Source organism: Megascapheus bottae, unplaced genomic scaffold (genome assembly GCF_031878675.1).
Source record: "Megascapheus bottae isolate mThoBot1 unplaced genomic scaffold, mThoBot2.hap1 HAP1_SCAFFOLD_107, whole genome shotgun sequence".
Lineage (NCBI taxonomy): Eukaryota > Metazoa > Chordata > Mammalia > Rodentia > Geomyidae > Megascapheus > Megascapheus bottae.
In genome coordinates this window covers 113,488-124,058 of record NW_028327432.1, presented here as the reverse complement: position 1 = coordinate 124,058, position 10,571 = coordinate 113,488, and positions in this window count along the sequence as shown.

Sequence of the window (10,571 nt, the reverse complement as noted above, 5' to 3'; positions counted from 1 at the left end):
ATGAAGCATCAATTGTTGACTAAAGCATTATGTGTTCTACTTCTCTCTGTAGTCATTTTGTTTAAAATCATGTTTATTTACAAGCACACTACGATGTTCCTATTTATCTGTCGTTTGGAAAAAAGGAACAGCTTAACAGAAAACCTCCACTCATATTTAACATGATTGGCCAGGCTTCCTTTAGCCAGCATCTTCCATCGCTGCAGTATGATAGTTTCCACACCACCACTTCCTTCGCACTATTCAGCCATCAACATATGTCTGGTGGCTTATAGATTAAATCCAGTGACCAATTTTAGTATCTCTTTTGAATTAACTTCCCTCCATTTTTCACAGTCTGAAGAAGCCCTTTCACTTTTATGCTTGAAGGAATTATTTCTTGCCTTTCAGAAAACAATTCTACTTCCTGTCTCTTCCTTTCTTCTACACCTTTCATTCCTTTCCACATTTTGATCTCTCTCTATTTGTCAACCTTTAGTATCTTTGGTTCTCTCTTCTGCCATTTCCTCCTCTTCTGCCCTTGTTCCCACATTGTACTGTCAAAATTTCAATGATCATCTTGAGCTGCTTCTTCCAACCACATGTCCCCTGCCCCGCACCCATCTCCTGGGATTCACTTCAGTGTAATTCAGAGCACCTAATTCTTTGAGTCAAAACTTAAAATGGTAAAAATAAAATTCACTATTTCCTTCCAATTCCCTTTATTTCCTATCTTGGATGATGGTAACACTTTATGAAAGAACAAGTAGTATACCCTTAATTTCAATTTTTTCTCTTCTTTCCCAGTAGACAATTAAAATCATATCGATTGCTCCTTGAATGTTACTTACCTCTACTTCAAATTGAGTTGGTATTTAAACCACTATATCTTGATTTAGCTGATGAAATATTTGAAACAAGACAACCAATTCTGACTCTACAGTTGCCACATCACTTTTTCTCACCTTCTGCTTTCTAATATTGGACTTTGCATAATTCTCAGATTAATTATGGATTTCATAGTTGCAGTCCTTTCCATACTGATTCTTTTACAGCATGACTTACTAAAAGCATCACTTTCTTTGTGGAAATTCTCTTGGCTTTTTTGAGCAGAATCAGACCTGGCTTCTTCGGAACAGAATCTGCTTGTTCTGGCTGAGTGTTTAGACTTCCTCACGCACACTGTATATATAACCCATTTTCAAATATATATTGACAGATTTTTTTCCCCATTCTTCAGATTGGCTCTTCACTTTGTTGATTATTTCCTTAGCTGGGAAGAAGCATTTTAGTTTGAGGTAATGCCATTTTTAAATTTTTGCTTTGGTGTTCTCTGCTTTGTAGGTCTCATCCAACTGTGTCCTTTCCTATTCCAGTGTACAGAGGCATTTCTCCTATTTACTATTGTAGAAGTTTTATGTCTCATGTTTAGGGCTTTAATATATTATGACCTGATTTTTGTGGCTTGTAAGTGGTTTTGATGTTGTTTTCTGATATGTAAATCTCCAACTTTCTGAGTATCATTTATTTAAAAGGCTGTCCTATCTCCAATGTGTGTTCTTCCCTATCATGTTCCAGATCTTATCAAGAAAGTTCCCAGCTTTTCCTCAGTGTGTAAGTTAGCTACTGCCTCATGAATGGACATAGTTATGTGGATATGGGTTCTTCTTTATTTTTATTATGAATTGATATTATATTTTAAATATCACATAACTTTCCTGCATGTATTGGTACAATCATATGGCTATGTGTTTTATTATAATGATGTTGTGTATTATAATTGTTTATTTTCTGTGATGTAGCAGTATAAACCCTTGATGTATCTGGCTTCCTAATAAGAATGCAAAAATGTGGTTTATTTATGCTTCTTATGTAAGTCTTAGCCATAGTAAATATTAATGACTGCCTTTTTGAATTGTTTAGGATGAAGGGTTAGTAATTGTTTAAAGATAATTCCATAAATCTCCACATGATTTCATAAATTCTTATGCTTATAATTGATCCACAAGATCTTTTCAATGTACGTATGTGTCTGTGTTTGGACTCCTACCTAAAGATATGCTTGTTGTCCCTCACAAGTTAGAGAATTCCATGGGAATCTTAGATTTTCATAAACATGAATCAATGCAGTTCATTTTGCTACACCTCTTTTTAGTTGTGTCTAGAATTCTTTTGTGGACTGACATCTGTGGTGTGTTCATGCTTTCTGTTTGAACACTCACAACATAGTGGTTTCATAATTTTATTTTGACTCAGGGAATGTTTTGCTTATCAACTTTTCAGCAAACATGACATACCTGAAGAAAAGGATTTTCACTTATTCTAACTTTGAAAATTAGTAATTATATAAGAAAATACTTTTTAAATTTAAAATGTAAATTTTTATAATTTTAAAGTAGTTGTACAAAGGAGTTCCCATTCAACAAAGTCATTTATGAATACCCTGCATCTTGATCAGTGTCACCCTTTCAACATTCCTACCCATCCCTCTCAATCCTAACCTTCCCTCAGTTTTCCCAATTTTGTAAGACATATATTAGGTTTTGTAACTGCATCCTTCCTTCTTCCTCTTTTCATTTGTCCTTATCCTGCTTTCCTTAATAATTGCTTCCATATTTTCTGGCATTATTTTGTTGAACTGTGAGTTAGACTTTCTAAGGAATTTTATCCTTTGACTTTTCCCCTGAATCTATCATAGTTTGATTCATACACTTATGTACACTTGTATACTACCCCAGAGTGATTACTTATATATCTATGAATTAATTTTGTGTTCCACTTATAGGGGAAAACATGCATCCTTTCTTCTCTCTGGACCTGATTTACTTTACTTAACACATTTTTCCCAGGTCCTTATGTTTCCAGAAAACATTCTTTATATTTTTGGTTTGCTCACACATAACTGTATCCAGTATTATTTGGTTATTTCCCCTGTATCTAATACATCCCTATGGTCAAAAGGCTGTGCTGACTGCTGGTAAAATGAACTTCTCAAGAGATAAGCAGTATATATGATAGAAATAAACCTTAACCCAAGGTCAGTGAGCAGTTGAGCGGTATGCAGGTTAATATCTGCTTTCATCTTGTAGCTACATATCAGCATTTCATTTTTGTGAATTATAATTCTTTATGCAGAAAAATGTTCCATGTGGCAACTTCAAAGCAGCCTGCTGAGAAACTAAGAGAATATTTAATAATGGTCGTGAGCAGTGAGGCCTGAGTGATCAAATGCAGGTCTTCCCAGGTAGTATTGGTTATTCTGTTGGGCAGGTAGCTTCAAACACCATGTATAATCCTTTGAACATTACCCTCATCTCCTAGTACCTTCACTATCTCCAGAAGGTGTTACTTTCCTTGTTCTTTCTTAGCAAGGAAAAGGTGCTTTGTATTATTTATTGACCTGATAACATATTCTTGGAGGTATAATCGGAACGTATCAAACCCAAGTAAGTTGTAATTGTAGGGGCCTCAGAAGTAGCATTTCTAATATGACAATAGCCATCAAACAAATAATTCAGTTTGAAATCATAAGGACTTTCATAAGTATAGTCTGCTATCATATTCTGATTTCATAGGACATTGTTCTACTGAATTACTGTCACTATTGCAGATAATGTGAATGAAGCCAACTTAAAAACAGTTAATTTGGGAAAGAAAATTGCTATATAACATCCAAATAATAAAAATGTAATTAGAAATAGCATAGAGTGTTGAAAGAGTTTTGTCTTTGGTGTTTGCTTTTCACGAGGGAATCAGTCTATAGCCCCTAGGCTTTTCTCTGCCAGACATGATAGCAAGTGTTTCCTGGGACTCTTCGCTATTGGTTTTATGTCTCCATCCTGCTGTAAGTGCTTTGCTGTGCCACAGCTCTGTACCTGTTTTTCCTGATACCAGTAGCCAGTAGAGCCAATGCTGCTCCTCTCTTGGGTGCATCTAACATTTATATTTAGAGGTGTCCAATTCATTTCTATCTCATTTATTTATCTAACCATTTAATTGTTTACTGCATATTGAGTTTGAAAAAGAGCAGAGGCTTAGAGTTGAAAGTATCAAGAAAATGTATTATAAGATGTCAGGCTAAGACAATAAACATCTGTACGTATATCTACCAATTAAACTTGATTCATAATATATTCATTTACATAAACCAGTAAGTCAGTATATAGAGACTTTTCCCTTATGTCTACTTTATTCATTGAAATAGGCTTTTCACAGTATTTATATACTATGATATGAATTAGACTCTTAACAATCAACTTTTTTCTATAGTACCTTCTATATAGGGTAATTGATCAATATTTTTAAATAAATGATTAACAAAAATAACTTTTCCTTTCTTTGTGGCACTCTTCTGAAAGCTCTGTGCTTCACCATTTCACTCATTTCCATGGAAACCATGTAAGTCAGGTTTCTGGAAAATAAATATTACAAAGGAAAATAGAAAAATCCAGATGAAGCCTTAGATTCTTGCTTACCTTGGCAAATCAGTTATATCTGACAAGTGCTACAGAGATCAGTGTTGTGGAGAGATTGCACTCACTGTTATCGTCCCGGCTTTTTCAAGTGAATGACAGCTAGTTGTCATACAGTCAAGGATTATGGGAAACATAAGTGTACTGACCCTTAGCACATGGGGAGCCTTTATAAAGTTACTTAGATTCAACACATTCTTAAGATTTCTTTATTAAACAGATACATAAACCTAATATCGGCAAGCTATTAACAGATGCTCATTCAGGCCACATATATTGCTTGCCTACTGTGGTTCACATCTTTTTCTGAAAACTGAAGATACAGAAATGGGAGGAAACTTGGGGTTTTCTCTTGTCATGATAGGGATGTTTTGGTGGGACATGCTTCTTTTTCTCTTTTTTTCCCCCATTTTCGGGAATCTCATCTGGTTAATGCATCTGACTTTGTTACCTGGCATACTATATATACACACACTTATTTGTTTATTTGAAACAGGGAAGGGAAGGGAGAAAACCAGATAATTAGGTGGGGTGGGGGAGGGAAAGGAGGACAAAAACATGAGAAGGGGTATCAAGGTTTGAGAAGTAATACACCCTTTGTCTGACAAATATAACTCTAACCCCTTTATACATTATCCTGACAATAAAATATAATAAAAATGCCACCATGAGATTTACTCCAAAGTGATAACATGACTATTGAATGTTTTCTGAAAATGACATTGCAGAGATTGATATTCACTGAGAGTAAAATTTCTCCTAATGTTCCCCGAGTCACTGGACTCAGTACACCACAGTAAAGAACATAGTGTGAAGTGGTACAGTGCCATAAAACTGGCTTGTTCCTATTTGTAATAAGCAAGTCCTGTTCTGCACTTGTGCTGATCCATGAGCCAATCTAGTTCCTACCTTCCTCCCAGTGTCAAGAATTTCTCCCTCATCTTTCCTGAAAGTATTGTGTGATTGCAATTCAAGGTTTCTGTTCCTGCCATATGCTTTCTCTTAATGTCAGAAACATGTGTATGCCCTGGTGTACTTGTTTAGATACTTTGTCTGCTATTCCTATAGAAATCAGTTTGGATGACAAGTAGCATCCATCTCTGAATTCTGTTATTTTATAAGGTGTCTCTATTCTGCTGTAATTAGTCTAATGGCTCTTTATTATGTTAGACTATTTTTCTTGAAATATTGATCCTTAATAACTTCTGTAGTCACTGCTAAACACACGTACGTTTATTGCACATATATACAGTAGAAATGAATAGAGAAAATGTGCAACTTTATTGAAGGACAAAATTGTACATTATACAGTTCTATCACAAATTATGTAATTCAGCTATTTTTAGACTATCAAGGGATTAGTTATTCAGCAATCACCAAAACCAATTCAAAATCAATGAAAGCATATAATGTGATATTTTTGTGGAGGATTTTTCCCACTTACTATAATATTTTCGGAGTTTATTCATGTTGTAGTATTCTAACATGATTTTGTCATGCTTTCTTACTGCTTATTTGCTTGTGGGCTTTGGGTCGTTTTCACCTGTGGGTTGATTGACGCTACTGTCAGTAGTGGGTGACAGAAATTTCATTTAGTTTGGGTGTGTGCCTACCGGTATAATTGCTGGACCACATGTAGGTCTGTATTAATCTTCTGAAGAATGGTTAGGCCATCTGTGAAATGCTGTACTTCTTTATGTTCCCGCCATTCTGAGTTCTGATTTCATGATACCTTTTCCACCCCTGGATTTTATGGGGCTCTTTTATGTAACCAGAATGGCAGATGTTTCATCTTGGTTTTGATTTATGCTTACCTGAAGATTATGCCTCATTTTTCCTTTCCAAATATTTTATATTTTTACCTCTCATGGTGGCGTCATTAATACAATTTTAAGTACTTTCGGTTTAGACTATAGGTGTTCCAGTGCCATTTGCTAGAAGGACTCCTTTTCCCCATCTCTCTTTCTCTTTGGAGATGAGACAATAGTAAACACAAGGGCTTGTTTCCAGATTCTCAGTTCCTTTAATCCACATGTGCTGCCATGATGTTTCAGTTACGGTGGCTTTTCCATAAACCTTGTAATCAGAGTTCCAGTATTCTAAGCATTTCTTCCCACGGTCTGGATAGTGGGAATAGAGGAACATTGTCTTCTCACCTACAGTCATTAGAATTTACCTTCTGTAACATGGAGCTGAGCGAAGGGAGGATTGAACGAGAAGGGCTGGCATCCTTTTCCTCATATTTCTCCTGGAACTCTGCCCAAAGTACCATAACTCTTGGTTGGTTTATGAAGGATGGGGAGTCTTATGTTTCTGACTACGTCTGACTGTAATGGAGTTACTATCCTGTTAGGCTGGGAGAGGTGAAGGAGGGAACCATTCCTCTCAGGCCACAGACTTTCCCTGTTTTTATTGGATTTTATTTGATTCTCTTGATTAAATGTTTCTTCATTTTTCTGTATGCCCTTAGGGCCATTGCTGGAGACTTTAAGTATTTAAATCATTGTTGTCAGACACCGTGGGGAGCTGGTTTACAACACTCCTCCCTCTTCACACTTTAAAGCTGTACAATAAGACTAGTCAGTCCTAGCCTGGTTTTCACATTCATCAGTATACTATGGGATTCCTCTGCAAATTTGCACAGGTTTCCCCAATGAAATCATTGATTATTCTTTGTTCTGGGTTGGCCTGGCAATATATTAATCCTGGTACTCTCGTCCCTTACTGTGAAATAACAAATCGTTATTCTTTTACATCTTGGTCTTTATGAAGTTACACTAATCAAAATGCACATGAAGTTATAAGTGCTTCCTTTTTTTGTATGAGTACTGAGCAGAATTTCACCTTATTTGGACTTTCTAATAGGGATAAAAGTCTGGTCTATCTTGGATAGCAAATCTTTATTGGTATATTTCCAAACTCTTAGGCATCATCAGTTTTGGAGTGAGAACAGAATAATGACAGATGTTTGAATTGAGGTCCTCATCATTATTACCGAAGAGAATATATCTTCAGACACTGGATAATATACAACGTTATCTGAAATAGAAACTCTGTTATTTAAGCTATTGGATATTACCTGTCCCAATGGGTATTGGCACAGTCTTCAAATACATCGGATTTTGGATGAAAAAAATAAGCACATGCCCTACAACCTGTATTTGATAGTTATGTTATTGCAACTCGTAAGATAAATATTCTGACAAATTTTTTGTGGTCTGACTAGATAACTTTCTTACGAAATATTTAGAAAATATATTCTCTACATAAAATTCTTCATCGTCATTCTTAAGTATATATCTTGTAAAAAATTACTCCATTTCAATTACTTGTTCTACTTCATGTTTTATTTTTATAAAACAAAGCTTACATATCCATATAAAAGTTTGTTTCTGGTAAAATAAAATTCAAGTTCTTGTAGCAAACGTAGTACTTTGGATTTTCAGTACTAACTGTAGAACTCTTGATTTCTTTTTCAGACAGAAATATTGAACCTTGTAATAAATTTACAGTTTTTATTTTAGTTTTCTCTTTCCCCTCTCCCTCTTGAGTCTGCAGTATATTATGCTCAAGTTCTGCACTTGTGATGTGATATTTCTTTCCTGATGATTCCTCGAGGTGGCTTATCTTGGCAGCTGGGGTGGTAAGGAGAGGAGGAATGTAAGAGGTAAGAACCTCTGTGGTTCTGAAAATGTCTCTCCCAACTCCTTCTGGGACCATTCCCTGCTCGCGTTTATGGTTCCTAGAGCCAGCTGCAGAATTTCTTGAATTCTGTGTCAGCATCAGCCGGCCCCTGATTAAGACCCTGGGATCTTTATGGTCCTATGTCAAAACGGATCATGGAAACACAGTCCTATCCATGGCGTGCCAGAACATTGTGCCAAGCATGCTGTACACCTCAAACTGATCTGTCCTTCCCAACAAACGTTTCAGGTTAGCACATTTGTTGTTATACCCATTTTACAGATTAAAAAAAAACCAAGGCCTGGGGATATACTGGAAGCTACAGAGATAAGGGCAAGTCAGGCTTGGAGCCATACCTGTTTGATCTTAACCATCATGGTGGGTACTGACTCCTGGGTTGGGGGTGCGTATGTTTTTCTTCATCTACTAAGGTCCTAGAAATTCCAGAGTCCTTAGAGGCACCAAAGGCACACGGGACCCACATTTATGCTCCAGTTAGCTACGGCAGGGTAACGGTATGGAGATATGGATTTTGAACAGTCGGCAATCCACCGTACATGATTGTATTTATGATTGTATTCGTTATGATTGTTCTTGCCATTTTCCCCTTGTGTTTCTATTCTTCTGAGATGATCTTTAATCATAGCCAAAGCTGGTGCTTATGCAGAGAGAATGTCATCTTCCTCCTCCTCCTTCTCCTCTTCCTCCTTTTCTTTTCCTTCCTCCTCCTCCTCTTCCTCCTCCTCCTCCTCCCCCTCCTCCTCCTCCTCCTCCTCCTCCACCTCCTCCTCATTCTCCTCCTCTTCCTCCTCCTCTTCTTCTTGCTCTTCTCTTTGTCCTTCTCATTCTCTTCTTCTCCTCCTCTTCTTGTTCTTCTCTTCATTCTCCTCCTCCCCTTCTTCTTCCTCCTCCTCTTCTTCTTGTTCTTCTCTTCATCCTCCTCATTCCTTTCCTCTTCCTCTTCCTCTTCTTCTTGTTCTTCTCTTCATCCTCCCCATTCTCTTCCTTTCCTCCTCTTCTTCTTGTTCTTCTCTTCATCATTCCTCATTCTCTTCCTCTTCCTCCTCCTCTTCTTCTTCTGGTTCTTCTCTTCATTCTCTTCCTTCCCTTCCTCTCCTTCCTGCTCTTCTTGTTCTTCTCTTCCTCCTCCTCCTTCTCCTCCTCCTCCTCCTCCTCCGCCTCCTCCTCCTCCTCCTCACTCCAGGTGAAGGCTACAGAAAAATCTTGGCTCTTCTCTTCAGTTCAAGATGACTATCTAGCAAAGATGGCTGTTCATGGCCTGCAGCGGGTTTGACCACCAAGAGTTGATGTCTGTTCCTTTCACTACTCTGTGAACAAGTGTGTTTGTAAATGTAGGTGTAAGAAAGGCTGCAGACTCAGTGTCTATGAGGTATAGAAGTGACATTATGTGAAGTGAGCTGAGATGAAGTCCAGACATTTAATCTTCATCAACAGTGGCAGCGTTTGGGGCTGGGGGAATGTGGGCTCCATGATGACTGGCTTTTCTAGGAGAAACTGGACATAGGTACTTTATTTTAGTATAAAATCCCTTACGTTCATATATTGTCACTCATTCAAATGAATGCGACCATGTAGGTCCAGCAAGATGTCTCTGTGGCCCTCCTGTGACCCCAGCAGTAAAGGCGGGGTCTCCCCTAGTTTCATTTACAAGGCTGATTTGGTTCTGTGAGGCTGAGCCAAAACTAGATGAAGAACATAAGGCATCCATTTCTTTCTCTGCTGGGGAGACAGGAGTGGGGAGCTGAGCAGAGGCCCATGGGGGGCAACTTGTCCACAAAAGTAGTTCATTAAAGCAGGTACCCCCAGCCTCTTAGGACAGACAAGATTTGAGACGGTTTTCCTTTGTGCCTGTAAGGACGTCACACATGGAACTGAGAGATCGAGGGGAGTCATCATCCCTTCTCCACCCCCACCCCAGGAAGACCCCCCCACAAAGAGGGGGGTTGATATTTTTCCCCTTTTCCTTCATCATCTGTTGATGAGATGGGGAGACAACAGCAGTCTGCTCGCTGTGGCTTTAATAGGGCCTCACAGCATGGCTTTGCCTGTTGATGTGATTTTCAGGTTTAATTCCACTTCCTTCTTGGGCTGCACATCTGGCAGTCATAGGACATAATTCTTGCTATATTTTTCACAAGCTACTCGGGTTTGGGGGTGGGTGAGAGAAGGAGAGAGAGAAGGAGGGAGGGAGGGAGCGAAGGAGGGATTGAGGGAGGGAGACAGAAATGGGGAAGGAGAGAGAGGGTTAGAAAATTGGAGATCTGTCTGGACCAAAGGGCCCTCTTGCCTTCCTGAGGTCACCTATCAATTACTTAATTGTTGGTGGGCTCCTGGACTGATACTAGGGGTCTGGTAGTGGATATGGGAGATACAGTTCCTGTCCTCAGAGAATGTCTTCTCCATTTGGTGCTGTAG